The sequence below is a fragment of the Bubalus bubalis genome, chromosome 22 (genome assembly GCF_019923935.1).
Source record: "Bubalus bubalis isolate 160015118507 breed Murrah chromosome 22, NDDB_SH_1, whole genome shotgun sequence".
NCBI lineage: Eukaryota > Metazoa > Chordata > Mammalia > Artiodactyla > Bovidae > Bubalus > Bubalus bubalis.
The window spans coordinates 36,853,733-36,877,131 of record NC_059178.1 but is presented as its reverse complement, the minus strand read 5'-3'; the positions used below and the strand labels follow the sequence as shown (position 1 = coordinate 36,877,131).

The 23,399-nt window shown below is 41.9% G+C and overlaps 1 long non-coding RNA gene across 2 annotated transcripts in view; it reads right to left on the bottom strand.

Moving 5' to 3' along the window:
* The window catches only part of LOC112581399, a 63,860-nt gene that overhangs the window by 4,002 nt on the left and 36,459 nt on the right, over nt 1-23,399 (bottom strand). For both annotated transcript variants that reach the window (XR_006547697.2, XR_006547698.2), the window contains exon 2: nt 758-818. This is a non-coding gene — a long non-coding RNA (uncharacterized LOC112581399). The remainder of the gene's footprint in view (nt 1-757; nt 819-23,399) is intronic.

Genomic DNA, 23,399 nt, shown 5'->3' with positions numbered 1-23,399 from the left:
AGCCACGTCCAACTCTTTGTGATCCCATGGACTGTAGCTTGCTAGGCTCCTCTGTCCATGGAATTTCCCAGGCAAGAATATTGGAGTGGGTTGCCATTCCCTTCTCCAGGGGATCTTCCCCACCCAGTGATGGAACCTGTGTCTCCTGGGTTGGCAGGCAGGTTCTTTACCACTGAGCCACTTAGAAAGCCCATTTCTGGGTTATGCTGTCACAGTTTGGAAGGTAAGTCAGTTGAAAAATATACACACACAGAAATTAAGGGAGAGGTTAAATTCCAATGATCTGGAGTGGCACCCACAGCAAGTATATGGATTTTATGCAGAAATTTCTGGGGAAATCAATGGTAAGAGCTCTTGCTCTGTGCCTCAAAAAACAGGCACTTTCTCCTGTTAAAAAATAGCACAGCAGTGAGGGTTGTGGTGTCATTTTTTGACAGTATATCCAGATCCATGTTAGTTGCGACATGCAAAAGAGCCATGGTGTCCTCAGGTGTTGAAGTAAACAACTACCGCCTATGAGAAAGCGCTGAAATAAATACGTTGTGTTTGGTGTCTGTGTTCCTCTTTCCCCTCCTCTGTTTGTTTTTGGTCTTCTGACCTTTTGTACAAGCAACAAGAAAAGTGGGACAGTGTGGAGAGACACAGTCCACCTGGGAAGTAGGTGCATGCCCTTGGGCCAGGGTGACAACGCGCTGTGAAGGAACTCTCCAGATGCCATTCTAAATATACAGAGCTTTTTTTCCAGCTGGTGCCCTACCAAGTTAGGTGCGGTGCTGGCTGGGTGGAATCACTCTGTGTCCCTTTATGATGAGCAGCGGCTGTTGAAAGAAAAAAATGCTGTGGATCAGTGGACACTGGAGTATATTTATTAATATTAAGACTGCAGCTGGGATTACTGACAGTGCAGCAGTTCTCCAAGTTCAGTAGAAGTCTACCAACATAACGTCTTCACTGGGAAAGAAAAGTTTATTAAAAACACAAGATCCAAGATTTGTATAAAAGATCATACTAAGAGAATGTTAAGTACATGCCATAATTTTTTGTAGTGTAGGTATAGAATATACCGCTAATGAATTGTATTGGCCTATTTACTTCTTTTCTTGGTCTGAATATAAAATTGGCTTCCCTTCCAATATATTAAACCAGTTACTATTAAAATGTAAACAAGGGTCTTGTAAGCAGTTTTTTTTGTAGTAAGTAATTTTGTGATCAGAAACACATCAATCATATGATATCACTTATATGTGGAATTTAAAAAAATGGTACAAATGAACCTTTTTATATAACAGAAGTAGAGTCACAGATGTAGAAAACAAACCTATGGTTACCAAGATGGGAAGGAGGAGGGAGGGATAAATTGGGAGACTGAGATTGACATATACACACTACTATATATAAAACAGACAACTAATAAAAACCTACTATACAGAGAACGCTACTCAACACTCTGAACTGACCTGTATGGGAATAGAATCTGAAAAAGAGTGGATACATGTATAACTGGTTCACTGTGCTGTACAGCAGACACTAACACAACATTGTAAATTAACTATACTCCAATAAAAATTAACTTTAAAAAGAAACACATCAATACGGTTTGTTGCTTTTTTAGATTAATTTTTAAATTTACATGTGAGTCTAATCAAAGATGATTCCAGTCAAAAGAAACAACTCTAAGTTTGCCTTATATTTACCCTTTGTATTTACAATTGTTAACCATAATACATTAGCACACTCAAAAGATTTAATGGAAATACTGCTTTATTAGATTGGCTTCAGAGAATCATCTGGAACTCTATTGCCAAATGAGAATGAATAGCCAAAAGGTTAGTCAAAAACTGAAGTTACCAACAGTGATGGTAGAGTAGCAGTGACACAAAAGGCAAGCAAATTTTGAATGGAAAATTTTTAGGTTAGGGCTTTCCTGGTGGCATAGCTCAGGTGGTAATGAATCTGCCTGCAATGTGGGAGACCCGGGTTTGATCCCAGTGTTGGGAAGATCCCCTGGAGAAGGGAATGGCAACCCACTCCAGTATCCTTTCCTGGAGAATTCCATGGACAGAGGGGCCTGGCCAGTACAGTCCATGGGGTCGCAAAGAGTCGGACACAGACACACTATATAAAATTAATACTAATTATGAGCTAACTTTATCCTCAACATAAAACTTATAGGAATCAAAACTACACACAAACTGTAAACTGAATCACGGTGCCCCTGGCCTAACTCAGAAATAATGACCTTCTTTATGGAAGGGCAGTGGCTTCTTCCTAGCTTGTCTTAGCGTCAGAATGAATAGAGAAAAGTCAGACGATTCCGTGTCAGCAGCTGCAAAGGCAAGAGAAGGATCTGTGTTTCCTTCACGCTCAGGCTCTGAGAGTCCTCCTTCAGGAAACAGTGGAAAAATCGATGCCAGATGGCTCTCAAGGAGACGTTGCTAATGCTTCTGCTATTGTCAACTCCCCTGTGGAAACGTTCCCATACAGCAGGGCAAGGCTGCAGACTTCATATCTCATCAACCACTGACCTCCAAGATAGAGGCGTGGTCTCACCCACAGGTCCTAGCAAAGACCATTTCTCCCAGTGCCAGTGAGTTATGACTTGGTTTTCAGACAAGCAACAGAAATCTCTTCCCTTTTCCACCTCTGTGTTGAAATAGTATTTTAATCAGTTACAGAGAATTCATAAATAACATTAGCTACCACTTATAGGGCACTTATAAGCGACAGATTTTTATCTTCTTGGGCTCCAAAATCACTGTGGACGGTGACTGCTTGCTCCTTGTCAGGAAAACTATAACAATGTATTGAAAAGCAGAGATATCACTTTACTGACAAAGGCCCATATTGTCAAAGCTATGGTTTTTGTAGTAATCATGTATGGATGCAAGAGTTGGACCATAAAGAAGGCTGAGAACTGAAGAATTGATGCTTTTGAATTATGGTGCTGGAGAAGACCGTTGAGAGTCACTTGAACTGCAAGGATACCAAATCAGTCAATCCTAAAGGAAATCAACCCTGAATATTTGGAAGGACTGATGCTGAAATTGAAGCTCAATACTTTGGCCACCTGATGCAAAGAGCCAACTCATTTGAAAAGACCCTGATGCTAGGAAAGATTGAGGGCAGGAGGAGAAGAGGGCAACAGAGAATGAGATGGTTGGATGGCATCGCTGACTCAATGGACACGAGCTTCAGCAAACTCTGGTAGACAGTGAAGGACAGGAAACCCAGCGCACCACAGTCCATGGGTTGCAAAGAGTTGGACACAACTCAGAGACTGAGTAACAACAAAAATAAGGCACTTCTCGTGTGCTGTTAGAGTGTGAAGTGCATTACACAGGTTAACTCATTTCACCCTTAACTCTTAAAACAGTATTATTACCTCCATTTGAAGTTAAATAACTGGCATACAGCCATGACACTTGTAAGTGGTAGAGCTGGAATGTAGCCACGGGTCTGGAAGACAATGAAGTTTCAGTTTTAATTGGTGCTCTGTTTTCTAAAGAAAAGAATTTAAAAGAATGACTTCATAAATAATCCCATAACCCTGGTAAAACTGCTTTCATTTCCTTGTATTCCCTTTCATTATTCATAGCAATATTACTGGGAACTTCTTTTTCCATTTATTGTTCCCTCCCCCTACTCTATCCTTCCAATTTAGCAAGAATAACCGCTTTCCTAGAAATGACCTTGCACTCAACACCTCGCTCCCAGCCACCCGCCACTGTTTGTTAGTACAGGATGGCTACCTGACCCAAGCTGGGCTGAGAAGTCTATTTCACACACATTTCGAAATTCGGGCAGAGAGATTTCAAAATATAGATAAGGGAAGCAGAAGGGAGGGAGGGAAGGGGGAGAGAGGGAAGGAAAAATGAATCAATTTATCTCTGCATTGGCGGTAAGTTGTAAAATTCTGAAGCTACGTGCCATTATTTTCTTCATCGTGGACTGCAAAATAGACAGCCTTTAGTGACAAGAAAAAGGCAAAAGCATTGGAGAGAGATGGAGAATGAGGAAGAACTTGGACTCTCTACAGTGCTTCAGGCTTTAATTTATTCCAGTGGGGACTCAGTCCTTGGATTCTGGGACATGTCCTGATTGTCCAGAAAGTTCTTTCTTTTGTATAAGACAGCTAAAGTTTGTTCTTGTCACTTGCAACCAAAAGAGTCTGAACTATTAACAATACTTTATAAAAAATAAATGCTTTTATAATAATAAAAAAATAAAAAGTTTCCCAATAATGTGTCTGATAAGAGCATTGATAGATCTGAAGGAGAGGCAGTGTGAGTAAAGGCTGGAGACGCCTCTGCTGTCAGCTGCAGGCAAAGGCAGTTTAACTCACACCTACCAGCAAGGAGGGCGTACTGGCTTCTGTAGCTATGAGCCCAGTGGAAACGCAGGCTTCTGGGCCGACCTAATTCAAGTCCATCAGCATTATTTCCTTTTATCTTGCCAGTTCCATGCCCACCTCTCACTTAGGCAAGTGGTGAGATCACCACCTGTGAGTTGAAGGAAGCTTTCCTAATGTCCTTAACACATTTCATGTTAATTCTTGCTATTATAACCCTTGTGACCAGGGCAATATTATATGCTGAGGTGAGGCCCAAGTTCTTGAACTAGCACATGGAAAGCAGGATGGTGATTCATCAAAGTTACCTTCCTGAAGAACATGATTGCATACCACCCAGCAATCCCATTCCTGGGTATATATCCAGAGAAAACCATGATTCAAAACTATACCTGCACCCCAGTGTTATTGCAGTACTCTTTACAGTAGCCAGGAAATGGAAGCAATCTAAAAGTCCATTGACAGATAAAAGGATAAAGATGCGGGACATATATGTTGTTGTTGTTGTTTAGTCACTAGGATCGTGTCTGACTCTTTTGGGACCTCATGGACCGTAGCCCACCAGGCCCCTCTGTTCATGGGGTTCCGCAGCCAAGAATACTAGACTGGGATGCCATTTCCTTCTCCAGGGGATATTCCTGACTCAGGGTTCGAAACTACATCTTCTGCATTGGCAGGTGGATTCCTTACCACTGAACCACCAAGGAAGCCTGTGGTACATATATACAATGGAATATTTCTCAGCCATAAAAAAGAATGAAATAATGCCATTTTCAGCAACATAGATGGACCTGGAGATTATCATACTAAATTAAGTAAGTCAGACAGAGAAAAACAAATATCATATGTTATCACATACATGTGGAATTTTTAAAATGATACAAGTAAACTTATTTATAAGCTTGTATGGGTATAACTGAATCACTTTGCTTTACACTTGCAACTAACCATCATTGTTAATCAACTATACTCCAATATAAAATAAAAACCAAAAAGAAAGAACCTGGTTGCTACTGCAGGGCAGAGTAGGAGGATGAAGGAGTTTACTCTAGACATTCTCTGGGCTTGCTAGCATCCTTGCTGAGAGACAATGGGTAGAGTGTGAACAGCACTGAATGTGGAGCCAGGCTGTCTGAGATTTTTCAGGTTCTTGGCTTCCCCCTGAGTCGTCTTCTTGTCCTCAGCAGCCACTGGTGCTCTCATATTCTTTGCTTAAAGAAGGCAATGGAGTCTTTAGTCTGCACTGAGGAGCCTTTGTTCTCTGGTGTCCTTGATATGGCTGATGACTGCTCCTTCTGAGACTGCCCAGTGGGGCTAGAGATGATCCAGAGATCACCAGAAGTGGGTGATCTTACACCAAACTTATCTGGACTGCAGCTGCTTCTTGTGACAACTCAATATTTTTCTTGGCCTTGAATTGATCCGTAGTGGTACTGGGTGTGGAAGTGGTCAGCACATGGTAAGCACTATCCCAAGTGTATAAGAGGCAGCACAGTTAACAGCACAGAATTCTCAAAATGGAAGCCCTAAGCTGGGGCCTTAGGCCTTCCATAGGCCCCAGCTTTGGCACTTAACAGCTGTGTGATGTTGGATAACTTGCTTAACCTCTCTGTGCTTCATTTTGTTTCATCTGTAAAACAAAGTTAGTGATGGCACCTACCACTAGGTGCCAAAGCTGGGGTCTATAGGAAGACCTCAGCTTTGGCACTTAACAGCTGTGTGATCTTGGATAACTTGCTTAATCTCTCTGTGCTTCATTTTGTTTCATCTGTAAAACAAAGTTGGTAATGGCACCTACCACAGGAGGTTGTGAGAATTGAGTTTACAACATGTGAAACGCTTTGAAGAGTGGCTGGTGTGTGTAATAAGTCACTTCTAAGTATTTCCTAATGTTATTATCATTATTTATTATCTTAGGTTGAATTTCCAGGAAATAGAGTCTGAGATAGGAATTTTGGTGCAGGAAGGTTTTTGGTAGTACTCTTGGGATCAACCACTCTGAGTGATATTAGGACTGGGCAGAGGGAGAAGCTGAACTGTGATACCACTGTAACAGAGCTTGTGGGGTGAGGTGGGCAGGGAGTTGTCGTACATTGAGGCCTTTGTACCATCCCTCATTCCACACCCCTGCCTCCCTGTGAGTAATGTTGGAGGTAGGCTCCCCTGAAGGACAGGTCTAATTCAGAGGTAGGACAATCCCTAGGGTGGGACTTGGTCGTGAGGTACTAACAGACAACACTTGGGGAAGCTGGTCGGGGAAGAGCACCTTGGTCATGGAGGGGAGTCTGAGTGGTACACTGCAGCATCCAATACATACACCTTCATGCACAACCCCCTTTCACGGGATACATTCACTCAGGAGTCATGCCAAGTTCAGCAATCTGGGCATTATGTTGTCATCTTTATCAATTCTAGCTATAGCTCCCCAGGAGGCCTATGTCTGGATGATAATTAACCTCCAGTACCCCAGTATAATCAGAGAAGAAGAAAACTGATTAAAGGGTTGGAAAATGAGAGGCTGGGCAACAATATGCAGTTTCAAACACACATCACATCCTGTTGCACAGGAACACTGGGCTCTCAATGCCATGTGGAGAGTTGAGGACTTGGCTAACCACACTGGCAGTCTGCACCCTTTCTCTTGCCCTGACTGAGCCCTGGTTCCATCCTCTGGGATGATCACTTTTATCCAATGTCCTCTTTGGCTGTATGTGGGGTGAGCATTAGCACAGAATCCTCTCCTAAGGGTTATATTTAATATTACACAACCGATTTCCTGATGGTAGGCTCTCCAGGTCATGGGGATTGCACAGTCATCACATGTTCAAAGTGAGGACATTTCCAAAACGTCCTGAACAAACTTCCCTTATGGGCCAGAATTAGGTCATGCCCATTCTCAAAACAAGAATGGTTTCAATAACTTAGGTCTGGGATACTGAAGTAATAATTGGGGAAGCGGGTGACTTTATCAGGTTGGGGAATACCTCTATTGCTGGCATCAGTTTCTCATCCGTTTGGCTGCTACTCAATGGGAAATGAAGTCACTGATGTTTGGAAGTGATCCATTCACTGCCCTGTCAGTAGTTCAGTTGGATCCACTGGTTGAGTAGGCAAGATATATAAAGCACCGACAAATTTTGAAAATTTTGCAAGCGAATCTCCTCCGATCACACTCAAGAATCCCAAACTATACTTTTTGCCTAAAGAATTGCCTAAGGGGATGATCTATTCTAGAATATAATGGAGGTTAACAACTTAACAGGGGGTTGTGTCAGCAACAGAGAAGAACAAGAAGCAAATTATTTGACCTTACTTGTATTGCTCTTATAAGGGTGGCTCATTGTTGATTTACATTAGATGTTCTGGTTTTGAAATCATAACGTCAAGGGTTACCTAAAAATGCAGTAATCAATTGTCTTATCTGCCTCCCCAATTAGGGATCTCATTCAACCTACAGACTTACCATATGAGGTCTTAAACATGGTAGGAACATCATGAAAGTTTGTTAAATGCCAAGTGAAATTCCTTGTAACTAGTCATTCACAGTAACTCCGTATTTACTGATAATTTCAAAATGAGCTCTGCTTGGAATGAAACTTTTACTTCTTTCATCTATCTGCATGCCTAGCATAAAATATAGGAATATAGGGAGTTCTTAAGAAATTGAATTATTGTTATTAATGTCAACATAACTTTATAAGCAAGAAAAGTCTTCTAAAGTATTTGAAAGTAGTTGAAAACAATTTGCTTAAGGTGTATAAATATGTCGTTTATATTTATTTAGTAACTATTCTTTATGGGAAAAAAATGAGCCACTTTCCCCAAGGCTTTGTCCATGTGCAGAACACACAGAAATATAGCAAACATCATTTACATGTCAGTGGTTCTCTGAGCCACAGTCACTGAAGCAGGACTTCTACTTTCGTCCAGTTCGACCACAGCTATTTCTGGGAGTTATCATGAGGGTTCCCACATATGCTTGCAAAAGAGTCCTTTCCCACTGGGCATTGTCATGGCTGTACAGTAACACCTTCATCAAATTCTATTATGCTTTCCCGGGTGCTGCTGCAGACCTTTGCAGGGGTGCCTCAATTCTCTGCCTGACGCAGGGTTATTTGCCTGCTTCCCCTACAGTTAAAAAACTATTTTTATTTATGTATTTATTTGGTTGTGCTGGGTCTTAGCTGCAGCATGCAGGATCTTTAGTTGCGGCATGTGGGATCTAGTTCCTTGACCAGGGATTAAACCCTGACCCCCTGAATTGGGAGCATAGAGTCTTAGCTACTGGACCACCAGGGAAATCCCTCCCCTACAATTTCGATAGGTAACACTGTCTCTGAGTATCTTTCCATATTAATAAATAAAATTATATCAAGTATTTTTGTTGACTCATATTGTTATTTATCGGTATACATAAAAATTTATGTTACCATATATTTTAACAGCATTTTATGCATTGTACCATAGCTGATTAAGTTCAGTTCAGTTCAGTTGCTCAGTCGTGTCCGAATCTTTGCGACCCCATGGACTGCAGCATGCCAAGCCTCCCTGTCCATCACCAACTCCCAGAGTTTACTCAAACTCATGTCCATTGAGTCAGTGATGCTATCCAACCATCTCATCCTCTGTCATCCCCTTCTCCTCCTGCCTTCAATCTTTCCAGTATCAGGGTCTTTTCAAAGGAGTCAGCTCTTTGCATCAGGTGGCCAAAATATTGGAGTTTCAGCTTCAATATCAGTCCTTCCAATGAACATTCAGGACTGATTTCCTTTAGGATGGACTGGTTGGACCTCCTTGCAGTCCAAGGGACTCTCAAGAGTCTTCACCAAAACCACAGTTCAAAAGCATCAATTCTTTGGCACTCAGCTTTCTTTATAGTCCAACTCTCACATCCATACATGACTACTGGAAAAACCATAGCCTTGACTAGATGGACCTTTGTTGACCAAGTAATGTCTCTGCTTTTTAATATGCTGTCTAGGTTGGTCATAACTTTTCTTCCAAGGAGCAAGTGTCTTTTAATTTCATGGCTGCAGTCACCATCTGCAGTGATTTTGGAGCCCGCAAAAATAAAGTCTGCCACTGTTTCCACTGTTTCCCCATCTATTTGCCATGAAGTGATGGGACAGGATGCCATGATCTTAGTTTTCTGAATGTTGAGCTTTAAGCCAACTTTTTCACTCTCCTCTTTAACTTTCCTCCAGAGGCTCTTTAGTTCTTCTTCACTTTCTGCCATAAGGGTGGTGTCATCTGCATATCTGAGGTTATTGATATTTCTCCCCGCAACCTTGATTCCAGCTTGTGCTTCATTCAGCCCAGTGTTTCTCATGATGTACTCTGCATACAAGTTAAATAAGCAGGGTGACAATATACAGCCTTGACGTACTCTTTTTCCTATTTGGAACTAGTCTGTTGTTCCATGTCCAGTTCTAACTGTTGCTTTCTGACCTGCATACAGATTTCTCGAGAGGCAGGTCAGGTGGTCTGGTATTCCCATCTCTTGAAGAATTTTCCACAGTTTGTTGTGATCCACACAGTTAAAGGCTTTGGCATAGTCAATAAAGCAGAAACAGATGTTTTTCTGGAACTCTCTTGCTTTTTCGATGATCCAGCAGATGTTGGCAATTTGATCTCTGGTTCCTCTGCCTTTTCTAAAACCAGCTTGAACATCTGGAATTTCACAGTTCACGTATTGCTGAAGCCTGGATTGGAGAATTTTGAGCATTACTTTACTAGTCTCTGAGATAACTGATTAAACCAATCCCCAATTATTGGACTTTAGTTATTTTGGTTTTTATTATTACAAATAATGCTGTCATGAACATCCTTGTAGTCAAAACCTGCACATTTCTTTGATTTTTGTTTTAGGATCATAATAGCTAATTTGATATTTTGCCCTATGTACTCAGCTGCTCAGTTGGGTCCTACCCTTTGCGACCCCATAGACTGTAGCCTGCCAGGCTCCTCTGTCCATGGCATTTTCCAGGCAAGAATACTGGAGTGGGTTGCCATTTTCTCCTCCAGGGGATCTTCCTGACCCAGGGATCGAACCCAAGTCTCCTGCACTCTCAGGTGGATCCTTTACCACTGAGCCACCTGGGAAGCCTGCTTCTCGAAAACAAGGAAATGATTTCATAAGTAGTTCAAGGACTGAAGAGTTTTCAGAATTTAGAAGAACTACTGATAAAAATAGAAAACTCTAACAATCGTACCATGTATACCAACTTAATTACCAGCTACAACAATTCAAGGAAGAGCTGTCCAGTGGCTTAGAGCAGCCTTCCTGGCTATGTTGGTTTTGTTTAGAAGCTGCTTACCATCAAGTAAACAATGTGGTTTTGGAATAATTTTCAGGCATTTTTATTGTTTTGCTTTAAATATGCAACTAAGTCATTTGAATCCAAAGAAGAGTACTGTAAAATAAGAACTAAATGAACTCCTTTAATTTGACTGTTTTTTAACCTAAGTAGTATAAGCACTTAAACAGGAGTAGAGTTTACGTAAGAGCACATTCCAGAGAAATTAATAATGGGAGTGCAAATGAGGGTGAGGAAAGAACCTAAGCAGGTTCCTAAAGCAGAGCCAACTGTTTGATAAGCCAGGTCCATAGGAAAACTTGTAGCTGAAAAATGGAAATTAGGAAGGAGACTGTAGTTCCTAACATTTACGTCAGTTCTGCTTTGTTTCTTCTGCTGGTTTCTTCACTGTCAGCCAGAATCTAAACCTGGTTTGCCAGGGGCAAATTTCCCAGGTCAATTCTGTACCTCTTATTCTAGCCTTCTCTCTTTTCTCAGAGACTGGTTCTCTTCATCATAATCCTTACTCACTGATAGTAGATTCTTCTATATCCAGGTAGATCACCCAGTCATGATGATTGTTTTGAGTGACTCACAAATCAGCTGCTTGCCTGAAATAATAATAGCTATCATTTACATATGCCACCTTACTTCCATTATTTGACTTTGTCCTCCAGAAACTCTGTGTGCATGTGTGCTAAGTTGTTTTAGGCGTGTCAGACTCTATGCAACCCTATGGACTGCAGCCCTCCAGGCTCCTCTGTCCATGAGATTCTCCAGGTAAGAATACTGGAGTGGGCTGCCATGCCCTCCTCCAGGGGATCTTCCAGACCCAGGGATGGAGCCCATGTCTTTTAGGTCTACCTGCACTGGCAGGTGGGTTCTTTACCACTAGCGCCACCTGGGAAGCCCTCTGTTAACCCTACATTATAGTAATCTGCAAGGAATAGAAACTGGACTCAAGACTGCATAAAGAGTAAGAACTTGCACTGGCTTATAGAACAGGAAGAGCAAACACAATGTTGGCTTCCAGGCAAGGTTTCATCAGGATTCTGACTCCATTTTCTTACAATTCTGTCCAATTCTATGTATCAACTGATTCCCTGGTAGTGTGGAATGGGTTCCTTATGTGCTTTTGGGGGGTCCTTGTGTGCTTTTTGATGTATGCAGTGAGCAAAAGATTTCCTTGAGACTTCCCTGATGGTCCAGTGGTTAAGAATCTGCCTTCCATTGCAGGGGATGCAGGTTCAGTCCCTGTTCAGGAACTAAGATCCCGCATGACTTGAGGCAACTAAAGAGTCTGTGCACCACAACTAGAGAAAGTCCACACGCCACAACAAAGACCCAGCACAGCCAAAAATAAAAATGAATAAATCAATTTTTTTTTAAAAGAGAGATTTTCTGTCTTTCCACTAGCAGATAAAGGAAAACCTTTCCCAGAATCCTCCACTAAGTCCTTTGTATTATAGTGGGCTGCCATAACTAAATATCATAGACTGAATGGCTTAAAGAAATTTGTTTTCTCACAGTCTGGAGGCTGGAAGTCTAAGATCAGAGTGCTGCTCTAGTCAGGTCCTGGGGAGTACTTTCTTCCTGGCTTATAGACTGTGGCCTTCTCTCTGTGTTCTCACATTGCAGAGAGAGAAAGAGATCACAAGAGTGCTAGCTGTCTGGTGTTTCTTCTAATGAAGGCACTAATTCCATCTTGAGGCCCCACTCTCATGATCTCATCTAACCCTAACTACCTTCCAAAGGCCCCATTTCTAAATACAAATACCATAGCACTCAGAGTTAGGGCTTCACTATATGAATTTTGTGGGGACAAAATTCAGTCCATAGTGTCCTTCTTCATATTTCCCTAGCCATTCTGGCCTAATAATTTGCATGGAGAATGAGATCTCATGATTGGCTTGGCTGGATCAGTTGAAGTGAAAGGAATTTGGGGGAGTTGACCACAAAGTCTGTGGTTGTGCATTGTGCTCAGTTGCTCAGTTGTGCTCAACTCTTTGTGACTCCATGGACTGTAGCCTGCCAGGTTTTTCTGTTCCTCAGATTTCCCAGGCAAGAATACTGGAGTGGGCTGCTATTTCCTTCAAGCCTGAGTCTCCTGCATTAGCAGGTGGGTTCTTTACCACTGAGCCACCTGGGAAGCCCAAATCTATAGTTAAGTAGGTACATTTCACAAATCAGAAGACTGAATCTGAGAGAAGTTAAGCCAAGGTCATGCATATAATGAGTGGGAGAGTCAAGATTTAAACTCAACTGACTCCAAAGCTCTTGTTTTTTGTATTATATGATGTTAGCATCACTTGTTTGCTTTTCTAGTTTGTAGCTTACCTGTCCCTTCTAGTTTTAGACTGTTTTCTCTCTTTTTTTTTTTTTTTTGACATGGATCAATTTTTAAGTCTTTATTGAATTGCTTACATGTTTCTGTTGTATGTTTTGGTTTTTTGGCCCCAAAGCATGTGGGATCTTAGCTCCCTGACCAGGGCTCGAATTCACACCCTCTGCATGAGAAGGTGAAATCTTAACCACTGGACCACAGGGAAATTCTTGTTTGCTTTTTTGATAGCAGACACCTTGCTGTGGCCCTTGCAGCCTCTATGGACAATCCAGGACCCTGAGCTCCATGCCTAATCTCAGGTTGCTGGTGTGGAAGACTAGGCCCCAAATTAAATAGTTCTACACTACTCTTTGGACTTTGACTTAAGGCCTCTTTTATAAAGTCCTTACTTTTTAAAGGTCAAGTCCTCCTTACTTAATTTCTTTGGTGGAATGCTGCCCTTCCACTTCCTGAAATCTCCACTCCTTTCAAATCCAGCTGCTTGCAGAACTCAAAGAGACCTTCCATCATTAGGTCTCCCTGATCACACTGTTGTTGAACAGATCACACTGTTCAACCTGACTGCAGGCCTCTGATTGGATTTTGTGACCCTCCTGGTGGAAAAAAATAGAAACTTTGAAGTAAGACACTATGATTTATAATAAGAAATACATATTTGGCCTTTACCCCTGTCTGTATTTCATAGAGTTCCAAAACCTCTTGGAATTTCCTAAGTGATAAGAGTGCTGGGAGCATCTTTTGTTATAGAATTTGGTCTTTTATCTTTGGTTCCTGAAATAGCTCCAGACCATAAAGGTGAAAGAAATGTCTTATTATTCATAACCTTTCAACCACACTTGAATGTATTACTTTTGGAGAGCCTCTCAAGATGGGGGCTGGTTGCCAGGGGTACCAGCCATGAATAGAGGGTTGGAACTTTGAGTCTTATTCCCCTGACCTTTTGGAAGGGGAGAGGGATTGGAGGTTGAATCAGTCACCAGTCAGCAATGATTTAATCAATAGTGGCTATGGAACGGTCTCCACAAAACCCCCAAACAATGGGATTCAGAAAGCCTCCAGGTTGGTCAACATGAGGGGTGGCTAAGAGTGACACTCCCAGAATGGGCACGGACACATGGGGCCCCTTCCCACACACTTTGCCTTATGCATCTCTTCCATCTGGCTGTTTTTGAGTTGCATCCTTTATTAATATAATAAACTGGTAATTTAGTAAATGAACTGTTTTCCCGGGTTCTGTGAGCCTCTCTGGCAAATGAATCAAAGCTGAGGAGGGGGCTGAGGGACCCTCAATTCATATCAGTCAGTCAGCAGCACAGGTGACAACTGGACTCTCCACTGGAGCTTGGAGCATGTAGGAAGGGGGCGGGGGTGGGGCAGTCCTGTGGGACTGAGCCCTGTTGAAATAAATTTCTAGGTCCAAGATGGAGCTGCTCCTGCCCCATCAGCAAACCAATACTTTAACTTTGGTGTACCGGTAAATTCTCCACTTGATCAGAATTGCAGGAGATCCAGCCAGCCAGTCTCCACCTGCCAAGAATCTGTACCAACTTCATTAATCTAAATAAGGTCAGATATGCAATCTCAGCCAATTAATTTAAGGCAGATAGTTTTTCCTTATTCCCTGATTGACCTGTTAGCCTTCAGAGGAAATCCCCATGTTCTAACCCAATTATGTGCTGTTTTCATGTTGCCTCTTCTAACACCTTATAAAACTCGCTCTGGCCCAAACCTCTCTTGGGAAGACTGTTCTTCCACTTGTGAGACACTGTACTCTCATCCATGTATTACTTTCCCTTGAGTAAAGGATATACTACTGATTACTAAATTGTCTTTTGACAGTTTAACTTGTGGGATCCGATGCTATTTCCAGGTAGATACTGTCAGAATTGGGTAAAATTGTAGGACACCTAGTTGGTGTCCCAGAACTTACTAATATATAGGAAACCCACACATCTTGTGTCAGAAATGCAGTATATTGTCATAGAGTATTAAGAGCAGGGGAGACCCACAATGGGAGTGTGTATTTTTCTTTACAGATCCATATTTGAATTTAAGCTCTCTCTACTATTTTGTGGTTAAGGACTTAAAACAAGCTGCTAAAACCTTCGGAACTCAGGCTCCTCCTTAAGGGACCATGGATACTAAATAACTATTTGATAGGTTTATTCTAAGAGATCAGAGTCTGCATGTGCAAAATTCTGACAAGTAACAAGTACTTAATAAATGGGAACTCCTTCAAGACTGGAAGGTATACCTGCCTCATGAATTTCCTTTCATCTTCCCAAACTGAAGTCCTTACTGTTTTTCTAAACTCTCATAAAAATCACAGCTAACACAACTGGTTTGACTATTAACCAGGCCTATGTTGTGATAACTCTTCTGTTGCTGTCTTGGATTACTATTTAAAATGTATAACTATTTAACTTTCCATTCAGATGATAAGCAACTTGCAGTTTCTGCTTAATATAGCACAGTGTCTTCCCCATGTATTTGGAAAGAATATTGAGTACAGAGCTTTCTCTTCTCCAAGCATAGTTACCACCACTTTAACATGCTCAGTAAATGTCTTCTCAAGTAACAGGTTGACAACAGAAATAGGACATAGGAAGACTATTTCCCCCCTGCATTTGGAAGGATTGCAAGCACTTCTGTGAATAAGGACATAGTCCCTAATTGCTATTTTTTGTTTTTTAATAATTATTTTTAATTGAAAGATAACTGCTTTACAGTATTGTGTTGGTTTCTGCCAAAAATCAACATGAATCAGCCATAGGTATACCTATGTCCCCTCTCTTCTGAACCTCCCTCCCACCTCCCTCCCAATTCCACCCCTCAAGGTTGTTACAGAGATGTGGTTTGAGTTCCCTGAGTCATACAGCAAATTTCTATTGGCTACTTATTTTACATATGGTAATACATGTTTCCATGTTACTTTCTCCATACATCCCTCCCTCTCCTTCCTGTGCCTCCCCAGTCCATTAGTCTGTTCTCTATGTTTTTATCTCCATTGCTGCCCTGCAAATAAGTTCATCAGTATCATCTTTCTAGATTCCATATATATGCCTTAGTACACAGTATTTGTTTTTCTGACTTCACTCTGAATAACAGGCTTTAGGCTCATCCACTTCATTAGAACGGACTCAAATGAGTTCCTTTTTATGGCTGAATGATATTTATTCTATTGCATATATGTGCCACAGTTTATTTTCCCATTCATCTGTTGATGGCCATCTAGGTTGCTTCCATGTTCTAGCTATTGTAAATAGTGCTGCAATGAACATTGGGATACATGTGTCTTTTTCAGCTTTGGTTTCTTCAGGGTATATGCCCAGGAGTGGGATTGCTGGGTCATATGGTGGTTTTATTCCTAGTTTTTAAGGAATCTCCATACTGCCTTCCATAGTGGCTGTATCAATTTACATTCCCACCAACAGTGCAAGAGGGTTCCCTTTTCTCCACACTCTCTCCAGCATTTATCGTTTGTAGATTTTTTTGATGATGGCCATTCTGATCAGTGTGAGGTGATATCTCATTGAAGTTTTGATTTGCATTTCTCTAATGAGCGGTGTTGAGCATCTTTTCATGTATGGTTTATTAGATATCTGTATGTCTTCTTTGGAGAAAACTTATTGCTGTTCTGATATGGATGGGGCTGGTACTTTATGACTCTGAGATTTCCAGTAACTGCAAGGACAACTTATCTATGGTCCTTCTGCCCCAAGTGGCCTGGCTCCCAGTTCCTATTTCAAGCCCCTCTTGCCCCAGTTTATAAAGATAGCTTCTGCCTTGGTTCCTAGTGCAAAAGTTGTTTTTCTGGTATTCCAAGCATCCCATACCAAGAGTGATCTAATTGTTCATCCTAAATAGGATCCTGCTGAGGATGCTATTTATACTTTCTGTCAAGACAACAGCATCGCTCAGTACTGTCCAGGTCGGTTATCCCTCCTTCTCCTGGTATTGGATCTTTGCCTTGCATTTTCTTGTTCTCTCCTTGAGGACCAAGAGCCTGTCCCTGTAACACAGGCAGGTTGGTAGTGGAGGCTGCCAGGAAGCAACAGATCTTCCAGACATGGATTGCTTTAACCAGAGGACACTGTCCTTTGCCCTCTTGGCTGGACTTCTGTTGTCAGCTGAGTCAGACCCTCCCAACCCTCTTCCTAAGGGAGTTTGGCTGAGTCCCAAGATTAGTGCCCATGTTACTCTGAGAAAAGAGCCGTGCTTCCTGTGACTGGGCAACTGCTGCTGTTGATCTAATTATCTGGGTAAAGCACGAACCGTCCTCAAGCAGGGGCACACAGATGCAGGGAGCTTCGCACTGACAGGCCCTGCCAGCTCCGCTTGTGCTGGCATCTACAGGCTCCCAGCCCTCCTAAGTAGGTCATTGGGTCAGGATGCTGGGGAGTCCCAACAGACCACAGTGTCACCTTGGCTGTGGTTCCCAAGCTGCTTCCCTTCACCCCAGCTTTCCTCCTGGTGGGGGGGTGGGGGTCCCTCTCTGTTTCTCTGCCAAGTCACAGACTTGGATTTCTCTGACTGCTAGTTTTAGGCACCACTTGACACTAAAATATTCCCCAAGACACTTCTATCACTATAATTTCTCCTTTAATTAAAAGCACTTTCCTTGGAAGGCCATGTTAAAAATGCACATTGACTTGAAGGGAAAGAATGCCAATTATGAAACACAGGATGTCACTGCTTTTGGGTTACTAGAATACTGATACTTCAAAAGACAGTTTTTAAGGTGGTGAGGGGGGGCGGTCTTTAGACATCATTTACCAAAGAGTTATCAGTATAATTTCATCTCCTTGAGGGTATTTTTGGGAATAGAAGGACAAGATTATAAAAGTCCAGTTAAAAAATCTTCCTTGAAGTAATGTCAGTCCTATTTTTACTGGTCTGTATCCCTCTTTGGTGATCTCTCCACTTCTGGAAATTCAGGTAAATTCAACTCAACAAGTATTAATAAGGCCAACTCTGTGCATGGTATTATACTAGGCACTGGTGATACCAAGAAGAATAAGAGAGTCCTACCCTTTAAGAAACTCAAGAACAGCACATTCTGTATTCCATGGAATTTATCTGCTCCCATATTTTCAGCCCCTACCTGCTGTTTTATTTCATTTCAAAACTGAATATACATACATTGTGAGAAAAGCAAAAGAATCACATTAAGATCATCCACCACCCAAGTATACTGACTGAAAAAGAACAAATCACACCTGCCTCTGTCAAGGAAAATTCCCTGGTATGCTGCAAGTGCATTCTAATTCCCAATGTCGTCTAGAGATTTTGTTTTTTTTTTGGTTGTTGAGTCTCTATGTACACAGGAAGCTTAAATACAACTAGATTCACATTTATAGTAAATCCCAGTGCATAATTCACTCCCACTTCTTTCAGGAGCCAAAGAAAAGATCAAGAGAACAGGAAAGACTGTCACAGCAGTTTTGATAAAGCTGAAAAAGCTGCCACTTGCGTGCAAGATTAAGTCATCCCACTTTTTTCAAAAGGCTCATGAGTCTGGGTAAACACCAAAGGGTGTATTTAGAAGAAACAGAAGCAGAAGACTTCTAATTATCAAATTTTTAAAAAATAAAATGGGTTGCCTTGACAGGTAGTGAGTTCTGGACTAGCTTTAAACACAGCCAAAGCTAGACAACCTCTAGAAAGTGTTGTTGTAAAGATGAAGATGTCTGTATGTTTTAACAAGGCATCTATGGCCCAGACTCAAGAAAAGGAGGGACCCCTGAAAGATGCTGGGCCTGTTGAATGGCACTGAACATCCTAAAGACCTCCTTTTTTTGCTGGCCTCTAAAAATACCAAGTATGGAAAATTTATTGAATGAACCTTGTTCTCTTGAGAGTGGAGGGAACTTGATAAGGCATGACGCTATTTACGTGATTACCCAGGTTTGGAAACTCCCAAGGAGGTGTTAACACTGGGATTGCAGATGGGGTTCACAGGCTGTGCTAACAGGAAAACTCACATCTGTTTGAGGAGTGACTCATGGTAGGCTGAAAGGCTGTTGCTTTAAAAAAGGAGACAGAATCTGGGACATTATTCAAGCATTTAGAACAAAGTTTAAACCCACGCTCGGACTGGTGCCTGGGTATTCATCAACTTTGCAAAGGAAAACAAAATAAAACTGAAAACAATCTAGGGAGATGAAGTAAGGAAAAGAGTCAAAGGTACATTTACATGTTTGTGATGTTGTGCTTTTAATAATGTTGTTGCTTGCAATGTGCCACTGATGACAGATCATTAGTTTCAAACACTGTTTGCATACTGTGTAGACTCTTAAGTATTTACTTGACTCATTGTCTGGAGAACTAACCTTCTCAGACCCAGAACTCGAAGTTATAGAGAAATACTTCTCATAATATGAGGTCCCTGAATCGCCTGGAGAGTTGGTTCTTCTATATAACAACCGTTTTTATATATATCTTTTAAAAATCATAATAGCTCACACTTCAAACTCATAATCTGTGCCAGGTATTGTTCTTTACATGTATCTATAACTCTCTTAAGGAAACCTGCCTTAGAGGTTAAAGGAAAGTGAAAGTTGGTCAGTCATGTCCAACTCTTTGCAACCCCACGGACTATACAGTCCATGAAATTCTCCAGGCCAGAATACTGGAGTGGGTAGCCTTTCTCTTCTCCAGGGGATCTTCCCAACCCAGGGATTGAACCCAGGTCTCCCACATTGCAGGCAGATTCTTTATCATCTTGAGCCACAAGCAAAGCCCTTAAAAGCAGACTCTTTTCTTATATAAGTCATCCTTGTGTCAGTATATGCATAGTAGCTCCCCAACCAGGGATGGAGCCCATGCCCCCTGCACTGGAGGATGGAGTCTTAACCACCGATCACCAGGTAAGTCCCAATCTCTTGTTTTGTATTTATGTTGTGTCCTGTTTTATGTGCCTGTGTTTGTTTCTCAGAGGATGTTTGCATTCACTTTATGTAAGCCTTCTCCCAGAAGCTTCGGAAAAGAGAATTTATCTATTCCAAGAGTCCCAAGACCCCCCTGTACCAGAAGGGAGGTTAATTTTTAATAAGCTTCCTAATGATTATTGTGGATATTAAAGTTTGAAAACTACTGCTGTTATCCTTCTTGAATTATCCAAAGTACTAGCAGCCCCTCTTCGCTTTCTCCTCTTGGAGACCTGCCCCTCAGGACATGTCTCTTTTTAAGTTTCTCCTTTTTCTCCTGTCTCTGGCACTTCTAACCCATTGCAGGTAAAGCAGAAGAACCTGCAACATACTGAGAAAGCATATTTGGACTCCTCTTCCTGTATTTACAAAACCCTGGTGGGACTTCTCTGGTGGTCCAGTGGCTAAGACTGTGCTCCCAGTGTAGGGGACCTGGGTTTGACCCTTGGTCACGGAAATAGATCCAGGCATGCTAAGTCACTTCAGTCCTGTCCAACTCTTTGCAACCCTATAGACTATAACCTGCCAGGCTCCTCTGCCCATGGGATTTCCCAGGTGACCCAGGCACCGAACCCACATGGCTTATGTTTCCTGCATTAGCAGGCAGGTTCTTTACCACTAGCGCCACCTGGGAAGTTCAAATAGCTCCTGGATGCCACAAATAAGGATCCCGCATGCCACAACTAAGACCAGACACAGCAAAACAAATTCAAAAAACAAACAAACAAAAAACATATATTAGGGAAAAGGTGGAAGAACACACCCCAGACAGAGGTGATTGTTGTTATAAGGTTAAGAGTATAGTAAATGAAGGGGAATGTCTAAGTCACTGTAGCACATTCACAGACATCTTCAAGACTTGGACCTAGAGCTTTCCTTTTATTTCTCAGAGGTATCATCACTAGTAATGCCTTAACAAAAGCAAACACTGGAAGTCCTTTCATTTTTCAGATTTTCCTGCCTCTCATAAAGTGTGCTTATTTATCTACCTAATAATATATCATTACTTTTGAAAGAGTAATGCATATTAAAAAATATATAAAAGGAAATACAGTGGAAAAAAATGTCCCTCCCACAGTCATCCAACCAATGACACACCAGGGTGGCCACTTTATCCTCCAGAGATACTCTATGCATTCCAAACCCACAAATATATACATACCCCCTTGGGCACACAAATAAAAGCATACTGTATATACCATTGTACATCTTGCTTTATTTACTAAACAAAACATCTCAATGCTTATTGCAAATCACTACCTATTCTTATTAACAGTATATCCACTATGTTAGAATATGATGTAGCTGTGATTCCCCTTCTTTCACTATGTGGGTCTTGCAAAGATACAGATATGTCTTTGATGACCATAATTGTTATTTTCAGGCTTTTCCCACTTTTCCCACTGCCTTCAAATTATGCTCCAATATAAATGCAATGAAATAACTGAGGATTATTTAACCCTTATTATTTGGATTCATCCTAGGTGGATCTTACGTGCATGCTAAGTCACTTAAGTCATGTTTGACTCTTTGTGATCCCATGGACTGTAGCCCACCAGGCTCCTCTGTCCATGGGATTCTCCAGGCAGGAATACTGGAGTGGGTTGTCATGCCCTCTGTCCTCTAACCAGGGATGGAACTCACATCTGTTTTGTTTCCTTCACTGGCAGGAGTGTTCTTTACCACTAGCGCCACCTGGGAAGCCCCAAGTAGATCTTGCTGCTAAGTCGCTTCAGTCATGTCCGACTCCTAGCGACCCCATGGACTGCAGCCCTCCAGGCTCCTCCATCCATGGGATTTTCCAGGCAAGAGTACTGGAGTGGGTGCCATTGCCTTCTCCGAAGTAGATCTTAGGTTCAGTCAATAATACTGCACAGCTCACAGGTAAAAGGAAGACTAAAGGGTACAGAGGAGGAGAAATTGTAAATCACATCCCAGTATTTGCTAAAACAGTGTTGCTTTCAACTGCAGGCTGTGACCCGTGGGTAGACTGTGAAATCACTTTAGTTGGGTTAAATATACAGCATACATTAGAAAGAAAGAAAAGTAGAAAAAATATGCAGCATATGAGAAAGGTAAGTATTGCTTTATAACATTTGTTTCAGTTTTACATTTATAAGTTTGTGTCTATTGGTTTCTGATATGAAATATATCCCCACCTGTGCATGTGTGCTAAGTTGCTCAGTCAGGTTTGACTCTTTGAGACACCATGGACTGTAGCCCACCAGGCTCCTCTGTCCATGGGATTCTCCATGCAAAAGTACTGGAGTGGGTTGCCATGCCCTCCTCCAGGGGATCTTCTCCACCCAGGGATTAAATCCGAGTCTCCTGCATTGGCAGGCAGATTCTTTATCACTGAGCCACCTGGTAAGCCCCTCAGTCTGGTACTCAGGATCAAACTGCTCTACCATGTCTTGCTTTTGCTTACTCATTTAAATCCCAGGACTTCTTCCACATCTGTGGCTAATACCTTTTCTTAAGCTTTCTGCAATCCAGGCCTTTTTAGGGAACTAATCTGGGGCCAGAGTGAGAGATGCCAGGGCCTTCCCTTGATAATTCCTCTGCAGCTCCACTACTATTACATAAGGAGCTCTGCATTAAGTGTTAGGAGTCCCACTGAGGAGTGACTCAGTACCTAACTGGACTGAGATATTGTAATCTTGGACAAGCTACTTTAACTCTTCTGTGTCTCTGGGTGTCACATATAATATGAGGAGGTTGGACACTAATTTTGGATATCCCATCCTGCACCAATATTTGGGGTTTAATCTGGTGTGTTTGATCTTTACAGTAATCCTGAAAATTCTTCCTTCCAGCATTTTCCGCCCCTTCCTCCTTTTTTGACTGACTTTCAAAGTGTTTTGGAGGGTCTGCTTTTTGCCAAACATTGTTATCAATGGCTGGAGACATGAAAGTGAAAATGATGGTGAATAATTTTTACATCCTGTTCCCAACAATCACCTGCTTGGACAAAACAGTGCTTCCTAAATCTGCCCTCAACCCAAGTGCACCTTGATCAGTTCAGTTCACGTTCAATTGCTCAGTCATGTCTGACTCTTTGCAACCCCATGGACTGCAGCACGCCAGGCTTCCCTGTTTACCACCAACTCCCGGAGCTTACTCAAACTCATGTCCATCGAGTCGGTGATGCCATCCAACCATCTCATCCTCTGTCGCCCCCTTCTCCTCCTGCCTTCAATCTTTCCCAGCATCTGGGTCTTTTCCAATGAGTCAGTTCTTTGCATCAGGTGGCCAAGGTATTGGAATTTCAGCTTCAGCATCAGTCCTTCCAATGAATATTCAGGATTGATTTCCTTTAGGATTAACTGGTTTGATCTCCTTGTTGTCCAAGGGACTCCCAAGAGTCTTCTCCAACACCACTGTTCAAAAGCATCAATTCTTGGTGTTCATCTTTCTTTATAGTCCAACTCTCACATCCATACCTGACTACTGGAAAAACCATAGCTTTGGCTAGATGGACC